The following is an 11,526-nucleotide window of genomic DNA, read 5'->3' on the forward strand; positions in this document are numbered from 1 at the left end:
TGACCAGAATGGATGTCAGAAGAGACTCTGATACTTACTCTTGAACACAGAGTAGCGAAAGCGAAAGGAAGAAATAATGAAGTAAAAGAGCCGAACAGAAGTTTTCAAAGGGCAGCAGGAGAAGACAAAATAAAGTATTATGACATGAGCAAAGACCTAGAGTTGTAAAACCAGAAGGAAAGAACACACTTGGCATTTCTCAAGCTGAAAGAGCTGAAGGAAAAATTCAAGCCTCAAGTTGCAATATTGAAGGATTCTATGGGCAAAATACACAGGAAGCATCAAAATAAGCTAGAAGGAATACACAGCCACTGTACCAAAAAGAATTGGTCGATGTTCAATCATTAAAGAATGTAGCATATGATCAAGAATTAATGATAACAAAGGAAGCAGTCCAAAATGCACTGAAAGCATTGGTGACAAACAAGGCTTCAGGCATTGACGGAATACCAATTGAAATGTTTCAGCAAAGAGATGCAGGACTGCAAGTGCTCACTTTTCTATGCCAAGAAATTTGAGAAGACAGCTATCTGGACAACTGTCTAGAAGAAATCCATATGTATGCACATCCCAAAGAAAGATGATCCAACAGAATTCACAAATTATCAAACAATATCATTAATATTGCATACAAGAAAAATTTTCTGAAGATCATCCAAAAGCTGTTGCAGCAGTACATTGACAGGAAACTGCCAGATACTCAAGCTGGATTCAGAAGAGGATGTGGAAGAGGGATATCAATGCTGATGTCCAATGCAGCCTGGCTGAAAGCAGAGAGGACAGGAAAGATGTTTACTTGTGTTTTATTGACTATGCAAAGGCATTCAACTGTGTGGATCCTAACAAATTATGAATAATATTGCGAAGAATTGTAATTCCAGAACACTTAATTGTGTTCATGAGGAACCTGTACATAGACCAAGAGGCAGTTGTTCCAGCAGAAGAAGGGGACACTGCGTGGTTTAAAGTCAGAAAAGGTGTGCACCAGGGTTGTATCTCTCAGCATATTTATTCAATCTGTATGTTCAGCAAATGACCCAAGAAGCTGGACTATATGAAGAAAAATACAGCATCAGGAGGGGAGGAAAACTCATTAACAACCTGTGATATGCAGATGACACAACCTTGCTTGCTGAAAGTGAAGAAGGACTTGAGGCGCACACTGATGAAGATCAAAGACCACAGTCTACAGTACGGATTACCCCTCAACATAAAGAAAACAAAAATCCTCACAACTGGATCGATAAGCAACTTCATGTTAAATGGAGAAAAGATTGAAATTGTCAAAAATTTCAAAGTAGAGGCTACCTTAATGAAGTGAATGGAATCAAGCTATCAGGACCTATATTTGCTGATGTGGCACTATTCAAAATGAGAAGAAACAACTGCAAACATCCATTAATAATCAGAATATGGAATGTACAAAGTATGAATTTAGGAAGATTGGAAAATGTCAAAAATGAAATGGAATGCATAAACATTAATATCCTAGACATTAGTGAGCTGAAATAGACTGGTATTGGCCATTTTGAATCAGACAATCATATGGTCTACTATGCCAGGAATGACAACTTGAAGAGGAATGAGGCTGTGTTCATCATCAAAAAGAACATTTCAAGATCTATCCTGAAGCACAATGCTGTCAGTGATGTGATAATATCCATATGCCTACAAGGAAGACCAGTTAATATGACTATTATTCAAATTTATACACCAACCACTAAGGCAAGAGATGAAGAAATTGAAGATTTTTATCAACTTTTCCAGTCTGAAATTGATCAAACATGCAATTAGGATGCATTGATAAATACTTGCGATTGGAATGTGAAAGTTGGGAACGAAGAAGGATTGATTGTTGGAAAATATGACCTTGGTGATAGAAATGATGCCAGAGACTGCATGGTAGAATTTTGCAAGACCAATGATTTCTTCATGGCAAATACCTTTCTTCGAAAACACTGTTTACAGTGACTATACATGTGGACCTCACCAGATGGAATATACAGGAATCAAATCGACTACATCTTTGGAAAGAGATGATGGAAAAGCTCAATATCATCAGTCAGAACAAGGCCAGGGGCCAACTGTGGAACGGACGATCAGTTGCTCATTTGCAAGTTCAAGATGAAGTTGAAGAAAATCGGAACAAGTCCATAAGAACCAAAGTACAGCCCATACATATACATAAGCATACCGAAACATATGCCATTGTGCTCCTAGGTATTTACTCAAATGAAGTAAAACTTATTCCACCAAAAACCTGCACACAAATGTTTATAAGACACTTTCCTAATTAATTGCCAAAAATGGGAAACAATCAAGAGGTCCTTCGATTAGTGAATAAACAAGCTGTGGCACATCCATACAATGGAGTATAATTTAGCAACAAAAAGAAGTGAGCTTTCAAGCTATGAAAAGCCATAAAACCAAACCAAGCCAAACCTACTGCCGTCAAGTCAATTCCGACTCATAGTGACCCTATAGGACAGAGTAAAACTGCCCAATAGAGTTTCCGAGGAGCACCTGGCGGATTTGAACCACCAACCTCTTGGTTAGCACCTGTAGCACTTAACCGTTATGCCCCCAGGGTTGCAAACTTAAATGCATATTGCTAAACAAAAGACCCAGAAAAATAAGCTAGTCTGAAAAAGCTACATATTGTATGATTTCATATAAAGGACATTCTAGAAAAGGCAAAATTATAGACAGTAAAAAGATCAGTGGCTGCCAGCAATTCAGGGGAGGTTGGGAGGGATAAACAGGTGGAACATTGGGCATTTTTAGGACAGTGAAACTATTCTGAATGATTCTGCAATGGTGGACACTTGGCATTACGTGTATTATATTTACAGCATCAAACAGCCAAGATACCACCCCGCATTTACACACATATACACATACACACAAACATATACACATCCCCATCAGTTTTGTGTGTGACACTCTAGTTTCCTCCTTAAGTGAAACCTACCACACACTGTTTCTTGTTCTTACTGTATATCTCCCATCAGCCAACTGAAACCAGTCTGACAGACAAATCGTGTTCTGCCAATTTCAAAGAAGACTCAATGTTATTTTTATGAGTAGTGGCAAAGCCTCATATATGTGCAAACCAGGATGACAAAAAGCTAACAGGCACTCGAAATCTGGTACCAGTAAATGAATTTTCTCTTAACCTTCATATGCAGTTCAAAGAACTGAATTTTAATCATGATAAATCTCAGGATTCTGGAAGAGTCTTGGAGAAAGCTAATTTGTTTTCCACAAATATCACAATAAATTTCTAATCCCCAAATCTCCAAGTACATTTTTCCACCCTCCACATGCCTATGCTTACTGATCATTCACAAATCCAAGGCTGGACACCAGAGTACTACCCTGAGTTCACTGTGTAACAATCTCACAAGTGTGTTAAAATATATTTTGAATTCCATATAAGTTTATCTTCTTCCTCTTCCAGGCTTCCTCCCATGCTCCCCTAACCCCAATTTTTCCTGCAGCTACCTCTTGTTTGTCTGAACTCTGGTTCTTGGAGCTTACCTGCCAGCTCCTGCAGCTACATGAATCAGGAGAAGCCTTGTGGTCTTGCCTACTGATCTTGGAATTCATCCATCTTCACAGCCTATGAGCAAGAGTCTTGTTCTTCAACCTGCTGATCTAGGGTTCACCAGCCCCTGTGGCTACATGAATCAGGAGAAGCCCTATCCTCATCTATGGACTTGGGACCTTCCAGCCTCTACAATCGCCTGAGCTGTTTCCTTGATATAAATCTCTGTCTATTGTTGTTGTTAGGTGCCATCGAGTTTCTTCAGACTCATAGTTACCCTTTGCAGAAGAGAAGTAAACACTGCCTGGTCTTGCACCATCCTCACAATTGTTGCTATGCTTGAGCCCATTGTTGCAGCCACTGTGCCAATCTACCTCATTGAAGGTCTTCCTCTTTTTCAATGACCTTCTACTGTAACAAGCATGATGTCCTTCTCCAGGGACTGATCATCCCTCCTGATAGTATGTCCAAAGTATGTGAGACGTAGTCTCAACATCCTTGCTTCTAAGGAGTATTCAGGTTGTACTTTTCTCAAGACAGATTTGTTCGTTCTTTTGGCAGTACATGGTATATTCAATAATCCTCACCAACACCACAATTCAAAGGCATTTTTTCTTCTTTGGCCTTCCTTATTCATTGTCCAGCTTTCAGCATGCATATGAGGTGATCAAGAACACCACGGCTTGGGTCAGGCACATTTTAGTCTTTAAGGTGACATCTATGATTTTCAACACTTGAAAGAGGTCTTTCGCCGCAGATTTGCCCAATGCAGTTCGTCTTTTGATTTCTTGACTGCTGTTTCCCTGTGTGTTGATTGTGGATCCCGCTAAAACCAAATCCTTGACAACCTCAATCTTTTCTGTTTATCACGATGTTGCTTATTAGACCAGTTGTGAGGATTTTGGTTTTTTTATGTTGAGGTGTAATTCATACTAAAGGCTGTGGTCTTTGATCTTCATCAGTAAGTGCTTCAAGTCCTCTTCACTTTCAGCAAGGAAGCTTGTGTCATCTGCATATCGCAGGTTGGTAATGAGTCTTCCTCTAATCCTGATGCCCCATTCTTCTTCATATAGTCCAGCTTCTCAGATTATTTGATCAGCATACGGAGGGTTGAAAAAGTATGGTGAAAGAAAACAACCTTGATGCACACCTTCCCTGACTTTAAATCATGCAGTATCCCCTTGTTCTCTTCGAATGACTACATCTTGATCCATGTACAGATTCCTCATAAGCACAGTTAAGTGTTCTGGAATTCCCATTCTCTGCAATGTCATCCATAATTTGTTATGATCCGTACAGTCAAATGCCTTTGCATAGTCAATAAAACACAGGTAAACATCTTTCTGGTGTTCTCTGCTTTCAGCCAGAATCCATCTGACATCAGCAATGATATCCCTGGTTCCACATCCTCTTCTAAATCCGGCTTGAATTCTGGCAGTTCCCTGTCAATATACCACTGCAGGTGCTTTTGAATGGTATTCAGCAAAATTTTGCTAGCATGTGATAATAATGATAATGTTGGATACTTTATGAATTAGGTTAGATCAACTTTCTTGGGAATAGGCATAAATATGGATCTCTTCCAGTCAGTTGGCCAGGTAGCTGTCTTTCAAATTTCTTGTCATACACGAGTGAGCACTTCCAGTGTGTGCATTTTTTGAAACATCTCCATTGTATTCTGTCAATTCCTAGAGCCTTGTTTTTCACCAATGCCTTCATTGCAGCTTGAACTTCTTCCTTCAGTACCATCAGTTCCTGATCATAGGGTACCTGCTGAAATGGTTGGACATTGACCAATCCTTCTTGGTATAGTGACTGTGTATTCCTTCCATCTTCTTTTGATGTTTTCTGCATCATTTAATACTTTCCCTGTGGAATGCTTCAGCACTGCAACTTGAGGCTGGAATTTTTGCTTCAGTTCTTTCAGCTTGGGAAATGCTGAGCATGTTCTTCCCTTTTGGTTTTCTATTCCCAGGTGTTTGCACATGTCATCATAATACTTCACTTTGTCTTCTTGACCCACTCTATGAAATTTTCCATTTGGCTTTTTTACTACATCATTTTTTCTTTTTGCTTTAGCTACTCAGTGTTCAAGGGCAAGTTTCAGAGTCTCTTCTGACATCCATTTAAGTCTTTTCTTTCTCTCTTCTATTTTTAGTGCCCTCTTTCTTTCTTCATGTATAATGTCCTTGATGTCATTCCACAACTTGTCTGGCCTTTGGCCATTAGTGTTCAATGTGTTTAATCTATTCTTGAGATGGTCTCTAAATTCAGGTGGGATATACTCAAGGTCATACTTTGGCTCTCTTGGTCTTGTTCTAATTTTCTCCAGTTTCAACTTGAGCTTGCATATGAGTAATTGGTGGTCTGATCCACACTCGGCTCCCGGCCTTGATCTGACTGATGATATTGAGCTTTTCCATCGTCTGTTTCCACAGGTGTAGTCAATTTGATTCCTGTGTATTCCATCTGGTGAGGTCCACATGTATAGTTGCCATTTACATTATTGAAAAACGCGTATTTGCAGGGAAGAAGTCATTGGTCTTGCAAAATTCAATCCTGCGATCTCCGGCATCCTTTCTCTCACCAAGGCCATATTTTCCAACCACCGATCCTTCTTCTTTGTTTCTAACTTTCCCTTTCCAGTCACCAGTAATTATCAGTGCATACTGATTGCATGTTCGATCAATTTCAGGGTGCACAAGTTGGTAAAAATCTTCCGTTTCTTCATCTTTGGCCTTAGTTGTTGGTGTGTTTGTCCGTAAATTTGAATAATAGTCGTATTAACTGGTCTTCCTTGTAGGCATATGGATATTATCCTATCATAGATACTGTTGTACTTCAGCATAGATCTTGAAATATTCTTTTTGACAATGAATGCAATGCCGTTCCTCTTCAAGCTGTCATTCCTGGCATAGTAGAGCATGATTGTCCAATTCAAAATGACCAGTACCAGTCCATTTCAGCTCACTAATGCCTAGGTTATCAATCTTTATGCGTTCCATTTCATCTTTGATGATTTCCAATTTTCCTAGATAAATATTTTGTACCTCCACTTTCCGATTATTAATGGATGTTTGTAGCTGTTTTTTCCCATTTTGAGTAGTGCCACATCAGCAAATGAAGGTCCTGAAAGCTTGACTCCATCCACGTCATTAAGGTTGACTCTCTCTCTATAGCTATTTATATGCTTCACTGGTTTTGCTTCTCTAGAGAACCCAGCGTAAGACATGTACCTCCTTCTGTTTGGAAATGATTTAATTTTTTTTTTTTTAATGAATAAATGGCTTCACTCACTTTTGTTTTTGCCTTTAAATCCTGTCTATTTTTCTTCTATCTTACTCTTATAATTCATTTTTCTCTAAATCCTGAAGCTACAGTTTCATTCATGCCTTGTGAATTCGTCTTCTGGACTGTTCGTAGGGCCCATGAGTTACCTGACATGTTGAGTCGAAAACAAAAGGCCCTTATAATGAAATGCAGAATGCATCACTATCGGGTTTTCTTCTGTCATTGCTTTCCTCCATCAAATCTGGCATGTACATTCTGATTGAGCAAAAAGCAAATATAATGAAGACTTTTAGGCAGCCAAAAGATTAATTTCTTGAGCTTTGTGCCTCACATTAAGACAACTATAGAGGAAATCAGAAGAACTGGAAATGGGGACTTGATTCTTTGTCACGTGTAATAGAAGACAGAGACTTTTTTGGTCTTTTTATTTAGTCTTTCTTTTTTTTAATTGTACTGTAGATGAAGATTCATAGAACAAAGTAGTTTCTCATTAAACAATTAGAACACATATTGTTTTATGACATTAGTTAACATCCCCACGACATGTCAAGGCTCTCCCTTCTCAACGTTGGGCTCCCTATTACCAGCTTTCCTGTTCCCTCCTGCCTTCTAGTCCTCTCCCCAGAGCTGGTGTGCCCTTTTGTCTCCTCTTGTTTTACAGGCCTGTCCAATCTTTGGCTGAACTTCAGGAGTGAATTCATTACTGAGCTGAAAGGGCATCCGGGAGCCATACTCCAGAGTTTTTCCAGTCTTGAAGTCAGAGACTTTTAACAACTCAAGGTTGTGAAGAAGCCACCATGGAAACCTCTTGTGGATAGTTCTCTGACACATGTTTCCAATTTTCTGCCTTCACTTTCAAGCCCTATAAAAATTAGCATCCTCCACTGGTTCCTGTGTGCCTCTTGCCTAAAGCAGCTGCTGATGCCTCTTAACACCAAGTAACACTACTGCAAAGCTCAAGGAGTGTGAATCTCAGGAAATAACACTTAGGTCTAGAAAAAATTTAGCCAGCAGCACTTCAGGAGTGGGGCTTACACAGTTCAGTGGTAGAGAACATGCTTTGCATGTATGAGGCCCTGGCTTCAATTCTCCACACTTTTTCTCTGCTCCAACACTATTTAAAGCCCATCTTGAAGGAACACAAATTCATTTCTAATATTTTGCATTCAATTCCTGCACACATCCACAGCAAAAACATAACCGAACGAACTTCTTTGAATGCTCTTCCATTTCTATGCTCTGAGCTTCTATATCACTTAAGGTGACTGCAACAGCAGAAGGAAGACAATAAAGAACCAGGTGCTAACAGAATCTCTTCAATCGCCTAAAACAAAAGCCTGCACCTTAATCTCCCTTTTTGTACTGTAATTAAAGACAGGCAAAGAAGGATGCGCGGCGGGGGGCGGGGGGGGGGGGGGGGAATTTGAAAGGGCCCAGCGGACAGTTTTTTGTTTTTGACCAACTAAACCACAATTCCTAGTGAGGCTCCCCGCTGGGCTACCTGGGGATGTGCTGATGTCTAAATTACTTCAGGGCAAAACAGAGTGCATAAGCTTTCCTTCTCTTTGATTGTCATTACCTTGACTCCTTACAGGCGCGCAGTGTCGCCCAAGCAGTGAAACACAGCTTTGGACAATCATCTTCCATTGGGCCAAGCACGGATTCTCCCTACAGACATCGTTTTCCTCTTGCTCTTCACAACTTCGCTGTATTTGGTATGGAGCCCAGATATTGCCTCAAGGAAACTTACAGGCGGCAGGCAAAAACCATAAGAGATAAGAAGTCTCGATAAAGCAACGGGAATCCATATTTGGACATGCTTTCTCAGGGAAAACCAGTTATCCTCAAATCAGTTTTTTGCAAGTAGATCACCAGGCGCCTCCGGGTGACTGGAACCTCCAGTCTTTCAGTTAGCAGCAAGCAAGTGTTAACTATTTAAGTCTACCTAGTGACTCCTTCCCAGGGAAAACCCAAAAGCCAACTGTCCGGTAGGGTTTCTAGAGAGCGGCTGACGGATTCAAGCTGCAGAGGTTTTACTTATCTTTTAATCACTGCGCCACCGGGACTCCTTCCAGGGATAAAAAAAAAAAAACCCAAGCCCACTGGCGTGGAGTTGATTCCATCTCATAGAGACCCTAGAACTGTTCCATAGAGATTCCAAGGGGCACCAGGTGGATTTGAACTACCAACCCTTTGCTTAGCAAAGGTAGCACTTGACCACTATATCACCAGGGTTTCCTTCAAGGAATAGGGAGCAGTTAAACCCTAGGACAGCCAGGGGCATGCATAAAAACGAAAAAACCCACTGCTGTGGAGTCCATTCCAACTCACGGCGACCCCACAGGGTTTCCAAGGCTGTAAATCTACGGAGGCCGACTGCCACATCGTTCTGCACCGGAGCCATTACTGGTTTCATACCACCACTCGTTGCGTGAGCAGTCGATCACTTTAACCACTGTGCAATTAAAACAAAAACCAAAACCCGTTGCTGTGGAGTTGATTCCGACTCACAGCGACCTTATAGGACAGAGTAGAACTGCCCCATAGTTTCCAAGGAGCGCCTGGTGGATTCGAACTGCTGACATTTTGGTTAGCAGCTGGAGCACTCAACGGGCTTCCAAATATGTCAAAAACAAAAAGATGTCAAAGTCATGTTTATTTCAGGATAAACATTTTAAAACCATAAAAAATTGCCCCTTGGGCACAAAATGGTGTTCTTAGATATAAAGAATAGACAGGAATGACAATAGTCTGACTTTCCTTATCACTCCAGAAACACTACCTGGCTGCTGGTATTGCGGAATTGCTAAGCTTTCAGTTAATAGCCGACTGCTTTAACCACTGCGCCATCAGCGCTCTGTCCTCTTAAGTTAGCAGCATCCAAGCAGTTGTCCCAAGTCAAACTCGCGAAATCTTAGATTCAATTTAAAATAGAATTGGCAGCGCTGGGATTCGAAACCCACGTCCCCGCAGAGACTGGAGCCTAAATCCAGCGCCTTAGACCACTCGGCCACGCTACCAAGCGTGTTGATAATCTTTGGAACTATTATTTGTAAAGAAAGAAGAATGTTTTCCCACACTATTCCTAAAGCAGGTCTCCATGCTAGTTGTCCAAGACACTGATAAATAACAACTAAAATTTATTAGGAATTTATTATGCGCCATGCACTTTCCTTACATTTACTGTCATTCAACCCTCCTGATTGCCTCAGGAGATAGGTACTTTTACTATGATCTCCATTTGCCTGATGGAGAATATGAGGCACAGCGATAAGTAACTTGCTGGACTTCACTCAGCAGAAAGTGATACTTAAAGCGGAGCGGAAACTTCACTGTGTTGTATAATTTATTTGTTCCGGGGTAAAATCCTGAAATATCTTTGATCAAGGTTATTGTGACAAACTCAGAGCAACAGCAAACTTATATTGACGTAGCATTAATTCTTTTGGGGCATGGAGGTGTATAAGATGTAAAAACCTAATGCTTCAGAAATTTCACTGAGATCCTTCGAACCAAGAGCCTTGCTGAGGTTGTTCATCTAAGTTCCTTCGTAGTGAAGTAGGCAAAGCGTCTGTCTCAGTCTGAAGGTCCCGATGTTCGAGCCTTAGAAAGAGCACCTGGGTTTTCCATCTCTTCTACTTCGTGGGATAAGGTTATAAACGGACCTCTACAAACTATAATTTTTTTCTTTTTAACACTCTGCCAAGGAGTCCTTCAAGAGCTTTACCTGTCTCCTTGGGTAACAAGACAGCTTTTCAATAGGCTAACTGCAGAACAACCTAATACCAAACTCTGGATTCGTTACCTATTACTACTGTATCACATTACCACAGATTTAATGGCTTAAAAACACACACGAATTTATTATTTTACAGTTCTGGAGGTCAGAAGTGCGAAATGGGCTGTGTTCAGGCCGGATTAAGGCATGTGAGGGCATTAAACATCGATAATCCGTGGTGCCCCTTCCTTCTACTTACTCAGGCATTCCCACGGGGCGTGTGAGTTATCTGTATACCTGTATATATATGTGTGTGTGTGTCTTAGCTACCCATGTATTTTTAAATACGACGATAACATAAATGAACACAAAAGTGGCCTATGTCGTTTTAGCAGAATGAGATGAACAGCATTATGAAAATTTTAGTGGATGTGAGGTACTAAAATTTTTACTATATAACTAATCTTCTACAAAAAGAATATACTCTGTATTCTACAACAAAGAAAATGAGTCAGCGAGCTTAGTTGTTTCAACACTCAGTGTAAAATTCTATTGATCTTCTACAACAAAGTATTGACTTTTACCATTTTTGCTTTAAACAGCTCATCAATTTTGATGCTTGTTTCATAGAAAATGCTATAATTATAAATGAACAAATGAAAAGATGTCTTAAAAGAAAATTTAATGATCAGAAAAACAAATATTAAGACAAATTACTTTTATTTCTAGGTAGATCTTGCATCTCTAACCTGTTATAATTAAAAACATTTCTTTCTATTTTTTGCTCTTACAAATTCTTCAATGATTTAATCACAGTTAAGCTGCAGAATAATATCTACTTCCATACATAATAAAGATAATGGGTGGAGTCTTTCTTGAATCATTGCTGTACACTCAGGGTTTTTTCATCTCTTTAGGTTCCAAAATCAGCGGTCTGTTGTGCAGTTTGTTATCACTAAAGTTTGGAATA

The 11,526-nt window shown here is 40.0% G+C and overlaps 1 non-coding gene across 1 annotated transcript; it reads right to left on the reverse strand.

Moving 5' to 3' along the window:
* Positions 1–9,775: 9,775 nt before the first annotated feature.
* TRNAL-UAG (transfer RNA leucine (anticodon UAG)) lies at positions 9,776–9,858 on the reverse strand. The gene has a single exon. It is a non-coding gene; the product is annotated as a tRNA-Leu (tRNA).
* Positions 9,859–11,526: the final 1,668 nt, after the last annotated feature.

The sequence above is a fragment of the Elephas maximus genome, chromosome 1 (assembly GCF_024166365.1).
Source record: "Elephas maximus indicus isolate mEleMax1 chromosome 1, mEleMax1 primary haplotype, whole genome shotgun sequence".
NCBI lineage: Eukaryota > Metazoa > Chordata > Mammalia > Proboscidea > Elephantidae > Elephas > Elephas maximus.